The sequence below is a fragment of the Panthera pardus genome, unplaced genomic scaffold, assembly GCF_024362965.1.
Source record: "Panthera pardus isolate Hobbes unplaced genomic scaffold, ASM2436296v1 HiC_scaffold_2, whole genome shotgun sequence".
Lineage (NCBI taxonomy): Eukaryota > Metazoa > Chordata > Mammalia > Carnivora > Felidae > Panthera > Panthera pardus.
In genome coordinates, this window is record NW_026526765.1 from 21,212,416 (window position 1) to 21,238,334 (window position 25,919).

General features: G+C 34.3%; 1 pseudogene; it reads left to right on the forward strand.

The window, feature by feature from the left end:
* LOC109267688 (transmembrane protein 179B-like) overlaps positions 1-23,034 on the forward strand; it is a 48,657-nt pseudogene extending 25,623 nt beyond the window's left edge.
* The last annotated feature ends 2,885 nt before the right edge of the window (positions 23,035-25,919 follow it).

Sequence of the window (25,919 nt, forward strand, 5' to 3'; positions counted from 1 at the left end):
CTGTCCATAAATGCTAACTTGTTTGTCTTCTAATGAGAAATTTTTCTTTTCTTCAACATCTTTCTGTATTTCTTGATGTGGTCGTAGGCTCAGTACTCTAGTTGTTCCCTTTTATATGCATAGGAATCATTACTGGGACTATGAGGGAAAATAGTGCAATAGGTTTAATATTTATCTTCTAGTAAAAAATCCTTAAAGTAATTGAAGAAGCCATCACTGAAGTAGGAAAGCAAAGTAAAATATGAGAATAGTAGCAAGTTCTCTGGAATACCTCCTTTCGTTTGAGTTCAATACCAGTATCAGTTACTGGGGAAGACTTAGTTTTCAAGTGCTTGTGGAGGCCACAGTTCAGTCCTCCTTCTACGCTGGCATCTCATGGGATGCATTATTCTTGCTGGATATTCATGTCACTTTATAGCTTTCTGACTGGTCAGCAGCACCTGAAAGGCTCCCTCTCAGCATGGGGAGAGCCCATCTTTCCTTTGGAATACTGTTACGTAGATGAAATCCCCTGATAGATAAAGGTGACAGATTTCTTCATGTGGGTCCATTCAGGTCCTTTTGACTTTGCCTCTGGTTTCTTAGAGAGATACAGTTTTTAAATATGAAAATGATTATAAGAAGATTCAATTAAATTTAGCACAGGACAGATTCTCAGACCCAAATGTATAGGCCTGTCAAACATAAGCCCAAAAGAAGAGGCACCATCCCTGCAAGCAGGATTACTGTAGTTCTTAATAAAACTAATAGTAAATCTCTAGGCCATTTTGTTAAATTGGGTTTTTTGTACTTGTAGTTGTTGTTTTTGAGTTTGGTTCATCCATTCCATTTGTCCAAAGAACTGAAGATCAGGAAATATGAAAATAACTAATAGGAATCTGTAAAACTTTCGTAAATTTCTAGATTACAGTAGGAATAATCCTCCAATTTGATTCAGTATGCTCTGATACCCCAAAGTGGGAGTTTTGTGTATTCCATAATTAAGCCACATTTCCTCCTTTGTACAGGCAGTGATTCTGTGAAATGCAGCTATCACCAGGTAACTTCTAAAGTTGATGGACAACTTCCTGAAAATACCTTAGGAGTGGACTATAAAAAATTCTGACATATAGAATGTTTCTTAATATGTTTTGAATACTTTTATCTTTTTGGTAGGTACACTAAGAGCCTAGGTACTCAGATGCTTGTATAGGCAACACAACAATTTTAACCAAGCAAATAAAGACTGTGGTGTAGAAACTATTTCATCAGATAATTCCTATTACTCATTGAATTATTTTCATCCTCTTTCTGTAAGTCCATTTGTTCATTTCCTTTTGTGACTTTTTTTTTACATAAATGAAAATTTTTATTGTGTTAAAAGCGGGGCTTCTAAGTTTGGAGTCTGCCATATTTTGAAGTTTTTCTGTTTTTTAAGTTTGTCAGCAAAATTATTGCCTTTAGAAATGTTTTTCTGCCCTATGTGAGCTCTACATTGCATTACTGATATCTAAGCAGGCAGTTAGTTATAAAGCCTCTCACAAATCAGTGATGAATTTTCTGTGCGACATTTTAGTTCTCATCAAAGTCAAGAATCCCCTATTTTTTCTAAATGTTCCCTGTTGCATGACAGACACCAAACACTCCCAAACACACATAAACTCACTGTGTATGTATAATAATCTTCAAATCGTAAACCAACAATTTTAGTTCCTATAACTGCCATAAATTCAGCTACTTGTACCTACTTAATTTCAGACAAAATACAAGCTTTCAGTATTTCAAGGGAAATAACCACAGCATTGGATAACTTAAGTTGGCAATTGTTGTCCCAAGGATGTGACTCATAAGTAAATACTGCCATATTCCTGTTCCAAATACAGATACATCAGATAGATCCAGTGAGGGACTAGTGCCTTCTATTAGCATGGTACAGTCATGATCCTCTATTTGATCAGCATCTGGTTAAAACACCAAACAAAACAACAACAATGAAAAATGCAGCAAGCTGTAGGGAACTGTGTCTCCTAAGTAGATATCAGTATTAGAAAATAATGCTCAGGGCAAATGGGTATCTTATTCGGTGAAGCAACTGACTTGATCTTGGCTCAGGTCATGATCTCACATTTCATGAAATGGAGCCCCATGTTGGCATCAGACTCTGCGCTGACAGCATGGAGCCTGCTTGGGATTCTCTCCTCTTTTCTCCCTCCCACACATGCACACGTGCTCTCTCAGTCTCTCTCTCTCAAAAATAAACATTAAAAAAAAGAGAAAATAATGCTCATTCATAGCTAGTCTGATAGTGCACTGACAAATGCTGGGTCCTGTGCACTTGTAAGGTAGCAGCTTTCCAGTAACCCATGGGTAGGGCTAGAGCTCTTTACAATAAGTGTGGCTTGTTGGACTGCTTGGGGCATCCAGGCATTCCCAGTGTCACCTCTTTCAGAAGAAGGAAGAAATATACCATTGATCTCTAGTCCACATCCAAATTTGAGTTAAAATTTCACTAGCAGCACCTTTATTTTCATGACAAAAAAAAAAGGTTTTTCAGAATCTTGAATTTCTAAGCTAAGAGAAAGACAATAGCAAGTTTAAGTTGTTCAAAATCTCTGCAGTTCCTAAGAACTATCCTAGGATCTGGAGAATTACCTTGTAGTTACTGTGTCAGTGGTTTTGCTGCTTCTGCAAAAGCTGGGATCCACTGTCTTTGATATCCTACTAGTCCCCGAATTGTATATTTGGGTTTTTGTTTAATTGCTTTTTTTTAAATTAGGCTATCACATTTGCAAGCTCGTAGATTATAACATTGACTGTGTTAATTAGCTGACTCCTGGATTGTAATACTTGCTGCCTTTAACAGATGTCGTAAATATTTTACTTCACTTTGGCAATATTGTAATGTCTAGTGAGGCCTTATGCCCCTGTGAAGCAAGAAATTGTAGCCAAATTTGAAGTATATGTTTTGCATTATTATTTCATTTCTCAGGGTATCAGCAGATCATCTACATAGTAAATAAGTCATGGATCCCTCTTGTGGGACAAATTTCTATAAGTCTCCTTATAAAGGACTAGATAAAATAAGAAGAGTACTGAAATCTTGTGGAATACTGTGCCATAAATACTGAACTCCTTCCTAAACAAAAGCCAGTAAGACTTTGAATCATCCACACACTGGACCAGATGGATTTGTTAAATACTTGCAGAACATTTCATCCTAAAGCAGCAGAATACACATTTTTCTCAAGTGCACACGGAACATTGTCCAGAATAGATCACATACTGGTTCACAAATCAGACCTCAACAAGTACAAAAAGATAAATATCACACCATGCATATGAAACTTGAAATCAACCATATGAAAAAATTTGGAAAGGCCACAAATACTTGGAGATTAAAGAATATCCTACACAATAATGAATGGGTTAACCAGGAAATTAAAGAGGAGATTAAAAAAGTACATGGAAGCCAATGAAAATGAAAACACGAAAGTCTAAACCTTTGGGATGTAGCAACGGGGACATAAGAGGAAAGTATATAGCAATCCAGACCTTCTTAAAGAAGGAAGAAATGTCTCAAATACACAACCTAATCTTACACTTAAGGGAGCTGTAAACAGAATACCAAATAAAGCCCAAAACCAGCAGAAGAAGGGAAATAATAAAGAAACCAATGATCTGAAAATCAAAAAAAAAAAAAAAACCAAAAAAAAAAAACCCCAGAAGAGGTCAACAAAAGTAGGAGCTGATTCTTTGAAAAAATTAATAAAATTGATAAACACCTAACCAGATTTATCAAAAACAAAAAGGACCCAAATAAAATCACGAGTGAAAGAGGAGAGATCATAACCACCACCACAAAATGCAAACAATAATAAGAGAATATTATAAGCAATTATATACCAACACATTGGGAAATCTGGAAGAAATGGATAAATTCCTAGAAACACACAAACTACCAAAACTGAACAGGAAGAAATAGAAAATTGAAAAGACTCATAACCAGTAAAGAAATTGAATCAGTAATCAAAATTTCCCAACAATCAAGAGTCCAGAACCAGGTAGCTTTCCAGGGGGAATTCCTACCAAACATTTAAAGAAGAATTAATACCTATTCTTTTGAAGCTGTTACAAAAAAAAAAAAAAAAAAAAAAAAAAGAAGGAAGACTTCCAAACTCCTTCTACAAGGCCAGCATTACCTTGATTCCAAAACCAGGCAAAGACCCCTATAAAAAGAATTACAGACCAATCTCTCTGATGAACATGGATGTAAAAATTCTCAACAAGATACTAGCAAACCGGATCCAACAATGCATTAAAAGAATTATTTGCTACAATAAAGTGGGATTTAGTCCTGGGGTGCAGGGCTGGTTCAATATCTGCAAATCAATCAATGTGATACATCATATTAATAAAAGAAATGATAAGAACCACATGATCCTCTCAATAGATGCATAGAAAACATTTGACAAAATACTGTATTCTTTCTTGATAAAAACCTTCAAGAAAGTAGGGATAGAAGGAATATACCTCAATATCATAAAGGCCATATACAAAAACCCATGGATAATATCATCCTCAATGGGAAAAAAAATGAAAGCATTCCCCCTAAGGTCACAAACACAACTGGGATGTCCAGTCTCACCACTGCTGTTCAGCATAGTACTGGAAATCCTTACCTCATCAATCACACAACTAAAAGAAATAAAAGGCATTCAAATTGGCAAGGAAGAAGTCAAACTTTTACTCTTTGCAGACAGCATGATCCTATGTAGAAAATTTGAAAGACTCCACCAAAAAGTTGCTAGAACTGAGATAGGAATCCAGCAAATTCTCACGATATAAAATCAATATACAATCAGCTGCACTTCTATACACTAAAAATGAAGCAGTGGAAAGAGAAATCAAGGAATCAATCCCATTTACAATTGTACCAAAACCCATAAAATACATAGTAATAACTATAACTGAAGAGGTAAAAGATCTCTATGCTGCAAACCATAGAAAGCTTATGAACGAAATTGAAGAAGACACAAAGAAATGGAAAAGTATTCCATGCTCCTGGATTCGAAGAGAAGATATTGTTAAAATGTCAATACTGTTCAAAGCAATCTATACATTCAGGGCAATCCCTATCAAAATAACACCAGCATTCTTCATAGAGCTAGAACAGACAATTCTAAAATTTTTATGGATCTAGAAAAGACCCTAAATAGCTAAAATAATGTCAAAAAAGAAAACCAAAAGTGGAGGCATCACAATTCCAGACTTTAACCTATATTACAAAGCTGTAATCATCAAGACAGTATGGTTCTGGCACAAAGGCAGACACATAGATCAGCAGAACAGAATAGAAAACCAAGAAATGGACCCACAAATATATGGGCAACTAATCTTTGACAAAGCAGGAAAGAATATCCAATGAAAAAAGACAGCCTATTCAGAAAATGGTGTTGGGGCATCTGGAAGCTACATGCAAAAGAATGAATGTAGATCACTTTCTTACACCATACTCAAAAATAAACTCAAAATGGGTGAAAGACCTAAATGTAAGACAGGAAACCATCAAAATCCTAGAGGAGAACACAGGCAGCAACCTCATTGACTTCCACTGCAGAAACTTCTTACTAGGAATGTCTCTGGAGGCAAGGGAAACAAAAGCAAAAATGAACTGGGACCTCATCAAGATAAAAAGGTTCAGCACAGGAGAACCTAGGTGGCTCAGTTGGTTAAGTGTCCAACTCTTGCTTTTAGCTCAGGTTATGATCTTATAATTTGTGGGTTCGAGCCCCACATCAGGCCCTGTGCTTGAGTGTGGAACATGCTTGGGGTTCTCTCTCTCCCTCTCTCTCTGCCTTCTCCATGCTCAGTGTCTCTCTCTCAAAATAGCTACACTTAAAAACATTCTTTATAAAAATAAAAGGTTCAATACAGCTAAGGAAACAATCAACAAAATGAAAAGTCAACCGACAGAGTGGGAGAAGATATTTGCAAATGACATATCTAATGAAGGGTTAGTATCCAAAAATCTGTAAGGAATTTATTAAACTCAACACCCCCAAAAAAATTATCCGGTGAAGAAATGGGGAGAAGATATGAACAGACACTTTCCAAAGAAGACCACCAGATGGCTAACAGGCACATGAAAAAATGCCTAAATACACTCATTATCAGGGAACTACAAATCAAAACCACAATGAGATACCACCTCAAACCTGTCAGAATGGCTAAAATTAACAACTCAAGAAACAGCAGATGTTGGTGAGGAAATGAAAAAGAGGAACTCTTTTGCACTGTTGCTGTGAATGCAAGCTGGTATAGCTACTCTGGAGAACAGTATGGAAGGTCCTCAAAAAATTTTACAATAGAGCTACCCTATGACTCAGCAATTGCACTACTGGTATTTATTCAAAAGAGACAAAAATGCTGTTTCAAAGGGGCACATGCACCCCAATGTTTACAGCAACGTTATCAACAATAACCAAATAATGGAAAGAGCCCAAATGTCCATCGATTGATGAGTGGATAAAGAAGATGTGGTATATATACACAATGGGATATTGGTGATCAAAAATAAAAAAAAAAAATCTTGCCATTTGCAGCAACATGGATGGAACTAGAGTGTATTATGCTAAGCGAAATAAGTCAGTCAGAGAAAGACAAATGTAAGATTTCACTCATGTGGAATTTAAGAAACAAAACAGATGAACACAGGGGAAGAGATGGAAAAATAAGATAAAAAGAGGGAGACAAACCATAAGAGAGTCTTAAATACAGAGAACAAACTGAGGGGTATTAGTTGGGGGTTGGGCTAAATGGGTAATAGACAATAAGGAGGGCACTTGTTGGGATAGGCACTGGGTATTAAATATAAGTAATATGAATCACTAAATTCTACTCCTGAAACCGTTATTACACTATTTGTTAACTAACTTAAAAAAACAAAACAAAACAAAAAAACATTGTGAGACATCCACTAGAGGAATAGGCAAAAATAGAAAGCTGAATATAGATCAACTACAGAGAAAAAGTTTACAGATGATGGTACCAAAATCAGAATAGTTACAAGGTTAGGAACTACAGTAGTTACTAGAACGACACATTTATTTACTAAGATCTTGAAAAAATCCATATAGTAGTGAAATGGTGACAATCTTAATCAAATTTACCTTCCTTCTTCCCTGGAAGTGTGAGAGAATTACAGAGTAACTTCCATTTTTACTTCTTGTTTTCTAGTTATTTTATAACTATTTTGCTGTTTCCAATTGAACACTTGGGAAAGGATATTATTTTATACATGGCCATGGCTAATCATTTTACTTAGCTATTTTTAATAGTTTTATATATCAAATTAAACCAATATCATTATTCTTCAGGGCCCAAAGTAATATTGATTTCCTTTCATATAGGACATTTTTCCCAACATAGTGTGAGATTGACACTCTATACCATACCATGTTTCTTTCAGAAAGGACAAAATAACCACGTTAGATGCCTTCCTCCCTAAGCCCCAGGGAACTCCTTAAGCATTCCATCTGGAGTACAGAATATGGATGGAGGTCTTTATATAGCAAATATCTCCCCAATTGGTTTATGGATTAATCAGGAGAAAGAATGCATGTTCCTCTGTTAGAGGAAACTATTTCTATGAAAACTACAGGAAAAAAAAAAAAAAGGAAAAGTAACAAAGGAAAAAAAAGTAGAAACCTGATTCAAAATACCAACTAATTTTGATTTATCATCATGCCAAAGGCAAAAAATTTTTATGAAACAAATAACCCCAATACTTACCAGAAAAGGCAAGGATAGGGTAGCATAAAAAAATATTGAAACATATTTCACCATTTGCTACCCCTGAGAATCCCTCAATCCATCAACCTAAGCCATTTGACAATTATTTTCTGGCTGAGAGTTTTATCCTTCTGGGATTTCCTGAATATTTGTTCTTGCCATTTCTGCATTTGCCAGACTCTCTTTCTACTATCCATCTTCCAGTGTCCTGGCCTCTTGCAATAATGATATACGGTGTTTGTTTCTTCTTTTTCTGCCTTCAGAGGATATCGGGCTAAGGATTATATTGAATAAATAGTTCTAACTCAGCAGTTAATGCTGTGTTTTTGTTTGTTTTTATTTCTACTTGTCTCTGTTGTCCTTAAACTGAGCAGCTGCTGCTAATATTTGAGTAATAGTCTGTCTTTGCTATCCTACCACCTTTTCACTAACTTGAGTGTGAATAGTTGTCATGAGAGCACAGGGGAAGAAGAAAAAAAAAAAAACTTTAGTAATATTATCAGGTGAATAAAGCAGGTGAATTACCTAGGAGGCCTGGGGGGCCTCTCAATGGCATCAGCTCCATTGGCAATTGGAATAGGAAGGGCTGATTTCCTTCCTATTAAGGTGAAAACAATGTAGAATTTATGGTGTTGAGTTTTTCTCGGTGTTAGTATTTTTCTACTTAATAGTTCTGTTTACCTTTTTCCAAGTGTCTAGTGTAACTACTGTCCAGCTGATCGCCTTCATGTAGGGGCACAGTATTTTATCCAAGTTCTCAATTATTCTCTGATCACATCTCTTTTATTTCTGCTTCATCGATATGTGATGCATTGATGTCGCAAAGGATTTTTGTAGATGAAATTGGGCTAATATATGAAATGAACTCAGAGCTAGGGCATGAGATTCATAAATTTATGTCCCCAACTAAGCAAGTAATTCATTACCAGGTAAAGATATTGTGCACCCATCCCCCTTTGCAGGGAGCTCCAGAAATGAAAAAAACAAAAACAAAAACAAAACAATACAGAACAAAAACAAAAAAACAAGAACACATTCATCTAAAAGGTCATTCTTCCTTCTTAGAAGTTGATCTGAGGAATGTACAGAAGTAACAGATGCAGCAGGATGAAAGAGAGTGGGGACAGTAGGAAAAGGAGGAGAGTTCTATAAAGAAAAAAATGATTTTAATTCTCACCTTTCTATTTTTCTCAAGATTTTCTCCTGGCTATCTAATTTTTAACCTTGCTCTTGGAATGATATACATCACACAGATACCTGCAGTCTATTTATTTTAGACAAATTCCATCTAAGGACTCCCATAAATACCTTATTTCATCCAAATCAGAGGCACCATCCTCAGGTTGCTGCAAAACTAGATTCATGTATGTTTACCTATTGCAAATGTGACAAATATATTCCCATTTTTGAGAAAGAGGCATTTCTGGCTTAATATGTTTTTCTACCATCAAAACTAATGGCGGTCTTGACTGGTTTTAAGAACCTATATTACCAATACTTACTTGACCATAAAATCTTGATTTTGGAGAGTGTGTTTTGTCTGGTTCCTATTTCAAAAAGCACAGAGCCAAAAGGGAGACTTTTTATAATTTGAGGTCTCTTACCTGATTTGTTATAATGCCAAAAGACCCTCAGCTGGCCCACCCAAGTTGGGAAGCTGTCAGACCAGTTCCATCCTCATTGTCAAATTGTTGAAGAAATATAATTAAAAATAAAATACCCTGCCAACCCAATAAACCTACCCCAAAATAAAAGAACAAAATAATCTTTATCACTGAATAAGCATTAAGCCAGACTGTAATGTGCAGCACAGGTAATTTGCTGAAGAGATTCTGAAGACCAAAAGAAATCTCACCCTATTAGATAGCCAGACAGACACAATCAATTACATACATGCCATTTTTTATTCAAAGGAACTATAATACTTCATATGTCTTTGCAACAAGCAGAAGTTACTACTTGGAATCAAGTGCCTAGGCTAACCTTCCATTGGAGTGCCACTCTACTTGATGTTCACATTTAGAATAGACTTCTCGAAGATCCCCAAGAAAGACACCGTAGAATTCATAAGTGGCAAAAGACTCTTTCAGCTTCTAAAAATATTTAAATATATCTCAGAGATACAGTTTAAAAATACTGTTTCTCTAAGAAAATGCTGAAAGAAAAGTATACGGAGGCTATCTTTCTCTTTGGGCACTAGGAAAAAATTGAAGATTTTTGGTTTGTGTTTAACACTGCAATATACATATTTGACATAGCTACAGCTAGTGAAACTTTTTTTTGCATAAATATGTGCAATATATGATTAAGTTAGTGATTTCAGTAATGGAAAAAAATTATCTGATTTCTGATGATTTTATGGCTATGTTCTTGTAAGTTTAACTAAAATAGTATATCATCTTAATTAAGTTTATTATATAAAATTAAAATAGTGGTTAATAAAACTACTTGTCAAATTCTGATACATATTTATTATTTCATTTACTCCTACATTAGTTCTATCATCTTCTAAAGTTTATAGATAAGGAAATTGGGATTGCTGAAATTAAATAGTGAATACATTAAAACATTCTTTCAGGGGTAGATAATTGATATTACAGGTAAGAGTGACAAATATGCAATTATAATTCCTTAATGTCCATAGATATCCTCCACTCCCTAGTCTTTACTGTCATGATTTATTACTGAGAGTAGTTGGATTGTTTAAAAAAAAAGAACTGAGTCACTATCATTTTGTGGTTAATATTGAATAGATAGATGGTAAATCAGTTCCAATTATTTTCCTGGCTCTCCTATGCTATTACTTTAGAAAATTTATTGAAATTACCTTAGATTGACTAATTTTGGCTACAAATAGGTTAAACAATGTCTGCATCTCAGAATACACTTGATATATATTAAAATATGTTAATGTTCCTGAAACATTTTAAGTGCTCAATAAATGTCGGTTTCCTCCCACTTAATATTTAATCAATACCACCTACCCCCATACCCGACCAGTCTCATTTCAAGGTAGTCATCAGATTAGATTTTCAAGTCAGGTAACCTTCTATTCATAAGGTTATCTTTCTTTTATTCAACAAAATTTAAGTGTATTTATTTATTTTGAGGCAGAGAGAGAAAGAAGGTGGGGAAGGGGCAGTGAAAGAGGGAGAGAGAGTGAATCCCAAACAGGCTCCACACTGACAGTGCAGAGCCCAATGCAGGGCTCAAACTCATGAACTATTAGATCATGACCTGAGCTGAAATCAAGAAAGAGTCAGGTGCTTAACCGACTAAGCCACCCAGGCACCCCTCTCTTCTATTCAAAATATAGCAGTAATACTACGTATTTGGGGGCCTGCAGGTGTTTTTTCATATAAGAAGGCATGTCAAATAACATATTCTCATTTGATTCGTCCAGAAGCACAAAATCTTTGATATTTTTGTAAAGTATAAAGAATACACATTTAAGGGTTTTTTTTTTTCTTTACTCTTTACAGGACAGAGTTATCTAAGTTATTTTCTGTGTTATTATAGTTGAACAATCCTATATGAACGAATAAACTAGGAATTTCTTAAGTTGTCTGAGGAAAAAGCTGAATTAACCATGGCCCCTCTTTTTCCTGCAACACCTTTTTGTTGATCAGCTCATCACTGACGTGATGCTTTATGTTTCATGATATTCTCATGGTCCTCATGGTGAAGGAATCAAACTTCTTCCACTAAATGCTTCACCATGGATGTATAGACTCTCAACTGTACGGTACAACATGACAGTTAAAATTTAATTTCAGCCATTTCTTCTTTTTGGCAAAAAAAAAATGTTGGAAGGGACAAAGACGTGTCAAAGGGCACAAGCTGGTTATCTATAAGGAGGTTTTCTGGCATCAGCTGCATGCCACTTCTAGTTACACATATATTTGGTACAAATTTAGACCCATATGCATGCCTCAGGAAAAAAGGAAATGAGGTGTAAATCTTACTCAGAGAAAAAATATACCATAAGGAGTTCTATGAAGACAGACAGAACTGATATCTGGTGACAAGTTGGCATATCTGCCTCAAAAATGATATTAATTTGTTCTTGAAATGACGTTCTATCCAGTACTTTATATGACCACTTCTTTATTATTCATCTTAGTATACTTATGGCTTTGTTAGAAAACTCTCCCATGTCAAACCATTTACCTTTATCATTCACCTCTTTTTTTTAAGTTTATTCACTTATTTTGAGAGAGAGAGAGAGAGTGCAAGCAAACAGGAGCAGAGAGAAAGGGAGAGAGAGAATCCCAAGGAGGCTCCCGCTTCTCAGGGCAGAGCCTGATGGTGGGGCTCCATCTTACCAACCCTGAGATCGTGACTTGAGCTGCAGTTAAAGAGTCAGAAGCTCCACTGACTGAACCACCCAGGTGCCCCCGTCATTCATCTCTTACCCTATCTTAATTATTTGCAGAATATGAATAACAGACTCATATTTTCCAAATGGTTATTCAGTGATTCATTCATTTTGTTTGCTTTTTTGTCCCTTCTCAGAAGAATGCAGGCTTTCTGGGGGAGAGAAGACTGTCTGTCTTGTGAGGAGATGCATTTCAAGATCTTCAAATAGTGCTTGGCATATAATAGGCATCAAATAAACACAAGTAGTTGGGATACATGCGTATAAAGTCAATTATTTCTAAGTATTTTTGAACACCTCAGACTCCATAAAAACGAACTCCTACCTATTTTATCCCTTAACCACCTCAAGTATTTTGGGAATACATTCCATTAGAAATTATAAATATATTTCTATTATATGACGAGAAATTTAATGGTTTTGCACACTCCTACCTTTGAAATGAGTGGAAACAATACAGACAAAAGAAACCATGAAAAATTATATAATTGCCGTGAAAACAATTTTATTGTCAGAATATTAATTCACACACAAGAAAAAATGATACTTTGAGGATACGTAATGCGTTTTTTCATCAAGCTCAGAAACTGCTCCATTTCAGCATAAAGACAACATAAGCTTAAATTTAGTTGTAGCTAATAGAGCATTTTGCACAACATTAAGGCTGCAAATGCTTTTAAGAATTTTGTTGCTGTAGTACTTTTAAGCAACTGTGATGCAATTAATTTCTACTGGGCATGGGCAATAGGCACCATTCAGGCACTTATACAGAAAATATAGAAATTGTTAACAAAGTAAATTAGAATTGAAAGAAACCTGTAGTAAAGGAAAGTCATTTTGGTTTGCATGATTCCACAGCACAACTTCTCTTGATTCATTTCCAAACTGATAAAAGTAGAGAGAAGACCTTATCCAAGACCTACAAACCAGTTTTTTTTTTTTTAATCAAATTCCAATGGTTGTAACTAACCCAGAATCCTATCTGTAGACATTATTTTCTTGAAATTTGGTGATTTCATGATTCTGTGGCCAATTTTAGAGATTATTATACTGTGTAAATTACCTCCTTGATGTAAACTATTTTCTTTCTTTAAGCCTGCATTTTTCTTATTTTAGTTGGTGTACATCATTTTTTTTTAGGTTCAAGATGAGAGGGATAATGTCCCTGCCCCTGTTTCTTCAACTTTGGTAATTCCTTTATAGATTATTGACATACTACCCAATTTCCATCAGTGTCTCACTTGTCTTTTAAAGTAATGCTATCCTCTGGTCCATATAGCCTATTTTTTAACTTTTGAATCTTCATCTGAAATACGTGTTGCCATACTGTTTGATTTTTATTTTTCCTAATTAGAGTTGGAGGTCTTGAAACATTCAAGGGTATATTTAAAATATTTCAGAATAAACTGCTTCAGGTTTTAAAGGGTTCAGTACTTGAGAAAAATGTGAATTTACTAGTTCAGTTGTCAGCACCTTTTTCCATTACATAATTTTTAAAAATATGATATATAATAGTAACTCTGTCCGAATTAGGGATTCTTTGTGCCATTTTAAAGTGGGTGGTTTCTTAAAAATGACAAAGCCTAGTGGGAAACATTTCAAACTATGGAAAGCAGCTTCTCTGGTATGTTTTCTTACAGGGCACTTCGGATCATTTGCCTAGCTCTATCTCTTTGGTCACTTCCTCTAAACAAATTGGATTTCCTCGAGGAGCTTGGCCTGTGTGCAGCTGATAAGTAGTGCGGCCGGCTGTACTCGTATTGGTATTCCTCCTAGAACTTTGACTTGTTTCTTTTCATCCAATTTTCTGGTTGTTATAGTTTGCACTGATGTTTTTCCTCTTCTGCCTCTCCTTTCCCTTTCACTCAAATACAATTTCTTGTCCTTTTCTGTGCTTAAATAATAAGTTGCTTTGTCAAGCAGTACTAATATGCTGTCTCTAGTCACATTGCTTGGAGTGACTCATCCTGTACAAAGGCATTTTGTGTTGCTTGCCTCCAAAAATATAGGTAAATAACTATAAAATCTGCAGGAACGTGGATTAGAGTTTAACATAAGATGCAATGAAAAAAAGCCACATTAACTCCATAAGATTTTTTGCATTCTGCATTCAGTAAATTAAACTTGTATTTGAGGTTACAAAAATCATAAGAGATTAATGTTCCCCAGTTCTTGGATCTATAAATTAGGAGGAACCGTGTGTGATTGTAATAAACAACAACCAAAAAGCTCTCCAAAGAAAAGTGCATAAAAGTGAGCATGATGGCAAATCTTATCTATGGCTTATCCTTTATATTAATGAAGTCCCTAGGATGAAGAAGGTAGAATGTTTGGAATTGGCAATTCTGGTTATTATTTGACATATTTATTTGAATTAATAAGCGTAGAAACAATTTCCATCAAAGGATTTAAAATAGTAATTATAAACATTGCGTTATTCAGCATAATGCTGGGATTGATGAGGGTAAGTAAAGTACCCTCATGTAAACCTTTCATAATGTTTAGAATCAACTCCATAGGTCAAATAAATTTGCATTAAAATGTGTAATAAATAATTTAATACCAAAATACAGTCAAAACAGTAAAAAGGCCAAAGCTTCTCCTTTGTATATGTGAATCAATCTACTGCAAGAGTGTGATAGTGACTGAGTCAGTTCTATGCAAAGTACTTTCAATCCAGAATAGAATTAGCTTAAAAACCACAATGTTGTGCATTTCAAATAATGAAAATATACACAGCAATGAATCACAGGATAAAAATATATTTTGTTTGTTTTATGTGTTTATTTTAGATTATCTAAAGACAAGCCACATACACTAGCAGAGATTGTTTAAATAGTTTAATCAACCATAACCAAAATATCTTACTTTTAAACTACGCAATTTTCCAAAGACTATAATGCCAGTGAAATATTGGTGTGTCAACTCTACTTTTTCCTACAGGGTAACGTTTTCGTAAGCCTGATAAATTGTATCATTAAAGAAATTGACCTAGATAATTATTTTCTGGCTCTTTTTTATGCTACTTTCTCTGCTATGGTATATAGATGGCAAAATTTAAAATTTAGTTAACCTCATAATATTTAAAAAGCAAATACAGATTTAATTCAATTTGTTCCTTCTAAGCAATTTTCATTACATACTCACTGTAATTCTTTGCACTAATATTAGAGCAATCTAGAATAAAACATACCGATGCTTGTCCAAATGCTTTTCAGGCTTTGAGAATTGTAGTTTATCATTTTGAGTGTTAAAATACTAAGAGATTATAAAAAGGAAAAATAAAAACAAAAGACTAAACAAATAAGCAACAAATAAGCAACAAATAAAGGAAACCCTGATTTTTAAAAAAATGAGATATATTGGGGCACGTGGGTTGGTCAGTTGGTTAAGTGTCTGACATCGGCTCAGGTCCTCATCTGACAGTTCGTGGTTTCGAGCCCCATGTTGGACTCTGTGGTGACAGCTCATAGCCTGGAGCCTGCTTTGGATTCTGTCTCTCCTCTCTCTGCCCCTCCCACTCATGCTCTGTCTCGATCAAAAATAAATCAACATTAAAAAATATTTAAAAATTGAGATATAATTGACACATACCATTATATAAATTTAAGGTATACGTCATGTTGATTTTTTAAAAAGCTTTTTTGAGAGACAGAGCATGTGCACACATGTGCACAGGGAGTGGAGGAATGGGGCAGAGAGAGAGCGAGCGTAAGAGAGAATTCCAAGCAGACTCTGTGTTGTCATCGGGGATCCCAGTGTGGGGCTCAATGCCAGGAATCCTGAGATCATGACCTGAGCCAAAATCAAGAGTCAGAGGCTTAAATGACTGAGCCACCCAGGTGCCCCCATGTTGATTTCTGTCGTGGGAACAATTAAGATCTAGTCTGTTAGCAACTTTGAAGGTTATAATATAGTATTATTATCTATAATCACTATGCTTTGCACTAGATCCTCAGGACTTCATTATCTATTGTTTGCAAGTTCGTATCCTTAAATGACAGCCTCCCAATTCCTCCACTCCCCAGCCCCTAATAACCACCATTCTACCCTGTTTCTATGAGTTCTGCTCTGCTTGAGTTAGATTTCACGTATCAGTGAGAACATACAGTAATTGTCTCTCTCTGTCTCACTTATCTCACTTAACATAATGCCCCCCGGTCCATCCACATTATCACAAATGGCAAGATTCTTTTTTTTTCCCCTCATGGATGAATAATATTGCAGTGTGTGTGTGTGTGTGTGTGTGTGTGTGTGTGTGTGTGTGTGTGTGTACAGCACATCTTTATCCACTAACCCACTGATGGATACTTGAAGTTGTTTCTGTATCTTGGCGATTGTGAATAATACTACATTAAACACAGGAGTGCATGGGTCTTTCAATATCATGAGAGAACTCTGATTTTTAAACAAGTTCCTTTATTTTTTTAAAGAGTGTATTTATTTGGGGTGGGAGGGGGAGAGAAAGAAGAAGAGAAAATCCCAGGCAGGCTCTGCACTTTTAGCACAGAGCCCAACGTGGGGCTCAAACTCACACACAAACTGTGAGATCATGACCTGAGCCAAAATCCAGATTTGGAGCCTCAACTAACTGAGCCACCCAGGTGTCCCTAAACAAGTTCTTTTAAATGATTAGGTAGTTGGAATATGCCGTATTCTTAAGGGAGCAAATAAACTAAATGTCTGCTTATACTACATCAAAGATTAAACTATTTGTGTACAATCTGCCTATATAAATGTTGTATTAGCTTTTACTTTTTGAGCCTACCAATTTAAATTTTTACCCCAAATCTATAACACAACTATATATAACAGATCACTGAGACTACTTGAAATTTATTTTCAGTCACCAAAATGTATTAAGTACCTACTTTATGTCACATGATATGCCAGCCTTTAGTGATAAAGCAGTGTGTAAGATTTTTTTCCCTAACTTATTTAATTTTCTGTTCAGTGCAGGGGACACAATATTTTTATTTTCCAAAAATGAAGTTAAAACTACAGTAAATAAAATGATAACCTATGGAAGCACCAAAAAGTGGAACTAGGCTCATTTGAAATAACAAGTGATACTAAATCTGAGGCTCTGAGGTGCAGGAAAAGGATTGAATGATCATTCATAATGTAGAGAGAGGATGTGCAAAGTCCCTGCAGCAACAAAGACCATCAGAAAAAGGGATCAAAGAAAGCAGCTAGAGATTAATGAATGAGGCAGAGTTCCATGAAATTAAGTTGAGATGAAGCAAGATACTTTCTGCTAGGCATGTTGAAATTCATTCTACATTTAATAGGAATAGAGTGGTATTAAGCGAGAGAGCAACAAGAATAAATTTGCTTTTTAAAAATATCACTCTTGCTGTCATTTGGAGAAGGGAGCAGAGGTGACAAGTTTAATGGCAATGAGGAGATCATTTAGGAGTGTATTTAAAGGGTCCAGATAAGAGATGATGGTATTGTGTTAGAAAACAGAAAATACCTGCCCAGATGGGCAGCTTAAATATTGTTATATTGTAAAATTTATGCAATCCACATATTACACTTTAATCATGTCTTTTTAAAACAGTATATGCTGTTGTTTTCTATTATACTAAAAATAAATATACTTTGCACAAATAGATTGTTATGACAATCTTTAATGTAAACATATTTTGAAAATTGAATTATATTCTATGTAAGCCAGAAGATCTAGTATATGAAGAATATATATTTAAGGATATATGTGTGTGTGTATATATATGCACATATATATATATACATATATACTTAAAATGTACATATTAGTCTTAGTCTATCGGTGTAAGTCTTACATATATATTATCTTTTATATATATTTTGCATAATTTATGTAACATGCATTTTAATAAGTTTTTTAATGTTTTTTTTTTATTATTTTTTTTTTTTGAGAGAGAGAGAGTGTGAGCAGGGGAGGGGCAGAGAGAGAGACACACACACAGCATTCGATGCAGGCTCCAGGCTTAAAAATATTATTATATTTATAAAGATGTAATGGAATTATATAAAGTTAAATTAATGATAGCTATGATTCATACAGTAAATTCCAGATTTTAATTTCTTAATTTTACCTTTTCCATACAAGTATTATGTATAAGAACTTACAATATTAAAGTATTTGATTATTCATCTGTCAATGTTTAAAACAAATTTGGCCATTTATCTTTTTACCTGGTGTTAGAGTCTCCTTTTTCAATGATATAGTTCAATTTTTTAACTTCAGAAAATTTTGTTTTGAATCAAGTTTTGATTCTTTGTTTTCTCCAAATGTTTCTGTGTGGGCAGATGTTTTGGGGATAGGAAATATTAAATTCTCTTTCCTTTCACAGAAAGTTTGAATTCTTCATAGATGCTTAAGCCTAAAGTTTTATGGCAGGTGAAAATTTAAATATAGCTCAGGTTTAATAATGTCACATAACCTCCTTTCTCTTCTCTAATACTGAATCACTATGAAAGGGCTCTAATTTGATCAAGTCATCACGAAATCTCCAGGAAGGACAATAGTGTGGCATTTGGGGGTTTTGATTTTACTTCATTAATTTTATCCAGTTATTACCATATTGTAGTAAGAGGATCTTTTCAGTGCAGTAATACAAAATGTGATGCTAAGAGGTCTATAACACAAATAAAAAATATTCTATTTTCTAAGTAGTTCACTCTCAAAAATTTAAGAATTTACTGTGGAATTTCCATGATTGGATGCTGCTTTACTGCCATCTGGCTTCATATACAATTAGCAGTGGAAAATTTGAAGGAGCAACCATACCTTTTTGAGTATGCATTGGACCATTTTGAATAATGCAAGCCAAATTTCCTCTGTAAGACCCTCTAAATATTTGAAGAAGGGTATCGATGTTTTTAACTTTCATGTGCCTTCACAGAGTCATTGAATATGAATATTGTTAGTCTCTCTCTAAGAAATATTTTATATTCTTTTATGTTTAGTATTCATTTGTAATTTAAGCTTATCCTTTTTAAAATATGATATATAAAATTATCTACAACACTCCAGAATCAATCAGCATATGACACAATATAGCGTGTTCATTAATATTTATCTTCGGAACTCTACTGAGCAATCTAAAACTTGTTAATAATTGTATCACTTACATTTAAAAATTGGCTTATAATTAGTATGGAAAGATAAGCAAAATGATTCTTCTTTAAAATGTATTTAAATATTAATGTTTTTACATAATCAATACGTATAATCATTTTAAAAATTTGTTTCTCAAAGCTCACTTTCTCTTCTCTTTGTTTCTCTCTCTTTCTGTGTGTGTCACTCTCCCTCTCTGTCCCTGTACACACACTCAAATACATGAATTTTTAATTACCAAAAGGATTGTCTTACAGTAGTATAACCAAATTATCAAGAACTGAGTCTTGACAACACATTATCAGTCAATAAACCTAACTTTTCTTGATAATGAATTGGAATTCTTTTATTTAAAAAAATGGTTTAAATTATATTTTTATTTGGCACTATTTAAATGATGCAAATATAAGCTTGTTCAGAATTAAATTTCCCCTTGGTAAATATAAACATGGGGATTTAAGTGAGTAAAACTGTAAGGAATATGAAAATTAATTAATCCTGGAAAAAGGAACAAAACTTTGCTATTCTGTATGTTCATGAGCAGAATAGGTGTAATTCTTACTTTATATTATCAACTAAATTTTTACCTTAAAAATAAGTTGAAGTACCACAACCTTATATAAAGTGCATTTTTCCCCCAAGACAATATGATTAATATGACAAATATTGTATATGACTTGTCTTATTTTTCATTCTTCTTCTTTCTTTGGTTAGCTCTACTATAGCTGTCTTTCTCAACATGCCAGTGAAAGAGTTCTTACTAAGGGCACCAGCACTGAAATCTTACACGATATTAATCCCATGTTTTCATCCTAATTTGCCGCTTAGCAGGATTTGACTGCATTCCATCCTCAATTTCTTGAAAAACTTCCAATCCCAGGCATCAATGACAATAGAATATCTTGATTATTTGCTTTATTCCCCAACTACAACTGAGGCTTTCCTTCTAGGCCTCAAAATACTAGACTGCTTTAGGGCGTCAGCTGGGCTTTTTTTTTTTTTTTTTTTTCTATAATGCCATCCATCCTTAAGGCTTTGAAATATCCTATATTCTGGTGATTTGCAGATTGAGAGAAACAATCTTGATATCTCCTAGGAGTTACATACTTATATGTCCATATTTCCAGGTTACTTAGAATCTTCTTTTGGAAATGTAATAGTTACCCGTATTTTACATGCATGAAGTAGGATACTTGCACTTCTCTCTTCCGCTTCCTTTCTGATGAAATGGATCTGTTGATCCATTTTCGTGTTATAAAATCAGCATTCTGTTACAGCATAAAATTACCCTGGATGTATCTGTTCATGTACTGCCTTCAGAAAATTCATTTTCTTGGTTCTATCTCCAAAATATTTCCCAAATGAGCTTAGTCCCCTCTGTCTCCACTAATTCTATTTATTATACATCCATTTTCTCCTACTTAGATTAATACAAGAGCCTAACAATTAGTTGGATTTGGATTGCTGTTTTAAATAGATTCAATCGTGTCAACCACCTGATTAAAATTACCCAAAGGCTTGCTACTGGAATTTGAACAAATCCAACCTTCCTGTCATGGTTTAAAAATCTGATACCTGCCTCCTCCTGCAGTAACATCTCTGTAACCTTCCTTACCGTGTTGTAGCTACATTAGCATTCTTCTTCCTTCTGGTTATGTCTGCTTTCATCCCATCTCTCAGTCTTTGTTTCTGCTGTTTCCTCTGAATGGGAATGTATTTCCCTAGGATGTGTATGTGACTGGTTCTTTCTCATCATTAAGCCCTAAGTTCAGATGTTACCTCATTACCCTGATCATTCTATTTAAGGTAACTTCCCAGTCACCAGTTTTCTCATGCTAATTTATCACCATATTGATCATTCTCTGAAGTATCACATTTATTTTGTGTGTAATTAATTTTCTGTATCCCTGACTTTCAGACTCATACTGGAAAAAGAAGCTCCATGGTAGGCAAAGCCTTCTTTGTCTTGCTCAGTTATATATCTCCAGTGCTTACTATGTTGACTGACACAGTTGAAAATTATGGGTAAATATTTTCCTCAGTAAATATTGGTGAAATGTCAGCCAGTTAGGCCGAATGACAGATGAACAACTTAATTTCTCAGAAATAAGAATAAATTGCAACTTTATAAAATGGTATTATATTACTTAAACTTTTTAAAAATTATGTACTTATTGGGGCACCTGGGTGGCTCAGTTGGTTAGGCGTCCAGCTTCGGCTCAGGTCATGATCTCAGGGCTTGTGAGTTCAAGCCTGGTGATGGGCTCTGTGCTGACAGCTCAGAGCCTGGAGCCTGCTACAGATTCTGTGTCTCCCTCTCTCTGCCCCTTCCTTACTCATGCTCTGTCTCTCTGTCTCTCTCTCTCAAAAATAAACATTATTTTTTTTAAAAAAAATATGTGCTTATTAGCTTAATGACTTTCTTGTGCCAGACATTAGTGATAAGGTTTACCTCAGTTGACCCCATGATATTGACTTTGTGAGGAAGATGATACTGTCTTTATTTAATGTCTCAGGGAGTAGTTACAGAGAATTTAACTCATTTGTGGATATACTCCTATTAAGTTATGCATCAGTTATGGACTGAACTTTGTCCTTTGATATAGAATGTTCACTAATAGAAAAACTCATAATGCTTTCAAAATGCTATTTTGTGTCAATGTCATCATTAAATATAGTCACTGTTTAATTTTTGGGGAAGTCTTATGTGGTGGCAGGCTTATGGCTTTTCCACATTGTAAAAATATGACACATTATAAGGAAAACAAAATACATTTTTAAAATAATGAAATGTGAAATAGCCTTCATATGTATCTTTATTTTTATAAGAGTCACTATTCAAGAAGCTATTATAGATGCTATCAAGCTCATACTTCATTTTGACATGTTAACATTATAAGTATTGATATAGAAATAAATATGTCATGAAAACAATAAGCCACATTCTAAAGAACTATACATTGAACCTATTTTCCTAAAAACAGAAGAAACTTATCATAAAATAGCCAGTTACTATTCAGGTTGAGAAGGGATCATATCCCTTACAAAATCGTTACCATTAAAACTTAAAAAAATACATTTTGAGCATTGATATTAACATTATTAACAGCAAAAATATCTAATTCTGTTAATTATTCAATTTTAAGTTAATTACTTAACAAATGTAAGTTAAACAATTTAAGAATTTTAAAATATAAATATAACTTTGTTTTGAGTCTAAAATTTTTATGATATCCATCATATTCTAGAAAAAATACTCTGCTCACCATTACACTTTGCATTATGCAGCGTTTCAAGTTCTCACTCTTCAAAGCCTCCTTCCTGCGTGGGGCCATGGCAGCCGCGATGCTGACCTGGACCCAAGGTTCCTTCAGTGGCTGCTGTCCCCTGTATGGCACCGTCACCCTGAATGGCTCCTCCCTGGCCTTATTGTAATCCTCGGCCCCATCCCTCTGCTACTTTGCGGCTGGGGTCTCTGGCCTCCTGCCCCCACCCCCCCTACTGTCTCCTGCTTCTGCTCTTCTGGGTCTACAGCAACTGCATCAAAGACTCCCTCAGAGGCCCCTTAGGACTCCGCATTGCACTGGCCATCCTAGCTATAGCCATCTTCCTGGCCTTAGTGCCTGTATCCTTCCATCTGGCACTCATTCTCTGCAAATCTGTCATATCCCTGAACATTACGATTAGCTACTCTGAAGCCCAGAACTTTCCACGGACGTCCCCTGAAACTGCTCTGCAGTTTTGCTCCAATCCACACAATGTTGATACCTCTTCTTAGAGTTGTAGGGTAGTTCTATTTTTAGTTTTTTGAGGAAACTCCATTCTGGAAAACTTTAGGTTTTTTAGTATATCATTTGGGATTTCTAGAAATTTAAAAATACCTATACATTGCATTTTATTGATAAAAATAACAAACTCTTTTATTAGTTGTTTGGAACACTGAATTTTCCTTTTCTTATATACTAACTTACTCATCAATTTATATATATATATATATATATGAGGAATATTTATCGGTCCTTTGGCAAAATATAGAACAGAAGTAACAGAAAATAATCTGTGTTTTTATTTTATTTCTTTTCTATGGAGAATATTTTAAGAATATTTGGTTGATAAACTATATGGATTATGTTAATCATAATTCCAGATCATAAAATATACATCAAAGTCACCTTCAAGGTGGGTCTGTTATAGTATTGATGGAAAAATGGCATCCAATATAATTAAAATATAAGTAGGCATCCATTATGAAAGAGGATATGGAAGCATATTTGTATGTATTGAGCTACATGTAGCAGAAGATAGAATAAAATGCTCCCAGATGGAGATAGAACTTTCTTAGTCCCCCACATTCCCAATGAATGACAATCACCATCAATACCATAGGTGTGCAGTGGGGAAAAATTTATATCTTCCCTTTATCAGGTATCTCTGTAGCCTCCTGGCTGTCGGGGATATTCTGGCTTTGGGTCCACTTGTTCCCCAGGTAAAAGTAACTTGAACAAGACAATCCAGCACTCTTCTCATAAGATTGAATGACTCACAGGTCAATTTCCTTTTGTTTAATTCTCTCAGAGCTAAAACTTTAGTCCTATTCTAAACAACTTACTAGTGTAAAATAAAATAAAATACCAAATATATAATTTATATCAGTAATATGGTTATAATGTAATTTGATTAGAAGGCATTATTTGTGAGATTTGGCATGTTGCTACCTTTCTTATCTGTGTGTGTGTTTGTACACACACAAGCATGAATTCTGTCAGAGGTTTCTGAACATCCATGCATGTTAATTGCACATATATACTTGTGTTTCATTTAAATAGGATACTGTCCATATATAGAATAATTCACTTTTTCACTAATATCAAAACATGAAATCACTTTCACAAGTTTCAGATTACTAAATTTTGATTTAAAATAATTGTAGAATATCATATGCATAGTTTAAATACTATACATAATATAATATTTTACAGTTATAATGTTGAGAAGTGAAAACAATTGTGTCCTATTTGAAATTGAAGTAAAATCATCATTCACCCTCTTTTTTATAGTTACTTTAACAGTACCAAATCCAAAATGATAAGATATCTTGCAAATCAATCAGAAAATGACATAGAATTTGACCTTATAGAAAATGATGTAGAATTCAACAGGAGTAAGATCATGAAAATCTAGAATATTTTTCCTATTATTTTTATAGAAATTGCCCATTTTCTTCCATCACATCATATATTTTGACTGGATTTGTATTGGAAAACCCTTATATTTTGACATTAAAAATTTAACCACAAGTATAATTTTTGTTAGATATTAAAATAACATAGAGCACCTGTCCAGTTATTTTTTTCATACGGTGGTGTAATATACTTACCAGTAGATAGCATAAAGAAAATTATTCTGTAGAAACTAAACCAAAATTAGGTTATTAAAGTTTTGTTTTCTGAAGAACAACTCCACCAGATAAACATTATAGAGAATACAAAGGCTTTATTTTCTTTCCTTATTTTAAGGTAGGTGTTACTTTATAGTTTTTCACTGATAATAGAATATGATAGGTTTTGGATATAGTGCTTGAAATACCAATACATGTCTAAAGAAATAAGGATAAAAGCATTATTATCATAGTCTTTCAAAAATAACAAAATTCACTGAACATTTTAAGGCTTCCTTAAACAAACATATGACATAACTGTACCTACCTGTCCATCAGTGGGGACCATGACCTGCTGCAATTTATCCAATTAGATACATTCCAGAGGTAATGGTGTTCTTGAATCATTTCATTAGCTTTCAAGCAGTACTCATGAGAAGAATAATATGGAATCAAGAAGAGCTGAAAAATGTCTCTTTTCTTCTTTCACCATTCATCTCTGTGGGCAGGCATCAATATCTATTACATTATCAGTGTGAATGCTTGCTACAGATACAGTAGGATGCCTGATTTCCATTTTTCCTCAACTTACCTCAGTTCCAAAGTTCATCATCTCCAGGGAAGTACGGTTACTTCCCACTGAGTACTCTTTCAGGCCCTCATCTGACTTGAATTTCTGCCATAAAAGCATAGTCATTATTCAGTGAATTAAGGCATGCCTGTGAGCAACCCATTCTCATTCTGGCCAGTAGATTTTCATTTTAAGGGGAAGACAAGCAATGCCTTTTGATTCTCACTCCATGAAATTTCTTCTCACCATGGGTGACTATGATTGAGTGGCCATTATACATCTCTGATCACATTTGTATTCATCTTACGTTATTTTGTCTTCTATAAAAAATAATCCAAATATAAGAGTATCTTTGAAATTCATACTTAAAATCAATTCAAATTATGTTCATTAAAGAGCCGTAACTTCATTGAAGCAAACCATATATTGTGGATATAGTAGTTGGCTATACTTCCTTCAATATGGTGAAAACCTCTGAACAAAATAATTGTGGAGGTAAAAGTTACTTTCCTTGATATTGAATTGTCAGAATAGTATATCACAGGTTTTAATGAAAATAGCAACAATTGCACAATTTTCTCATATTTGGTAATTTGCTTTCCAAATTATTTGTGATAATAAAATATTGTCAAATAATACAGTCATAATTGGCTCTTGCCAAATTACAAAAATTAAGGACAAGACTAATGACCTGGATTATTTTATTTTCTCTTTT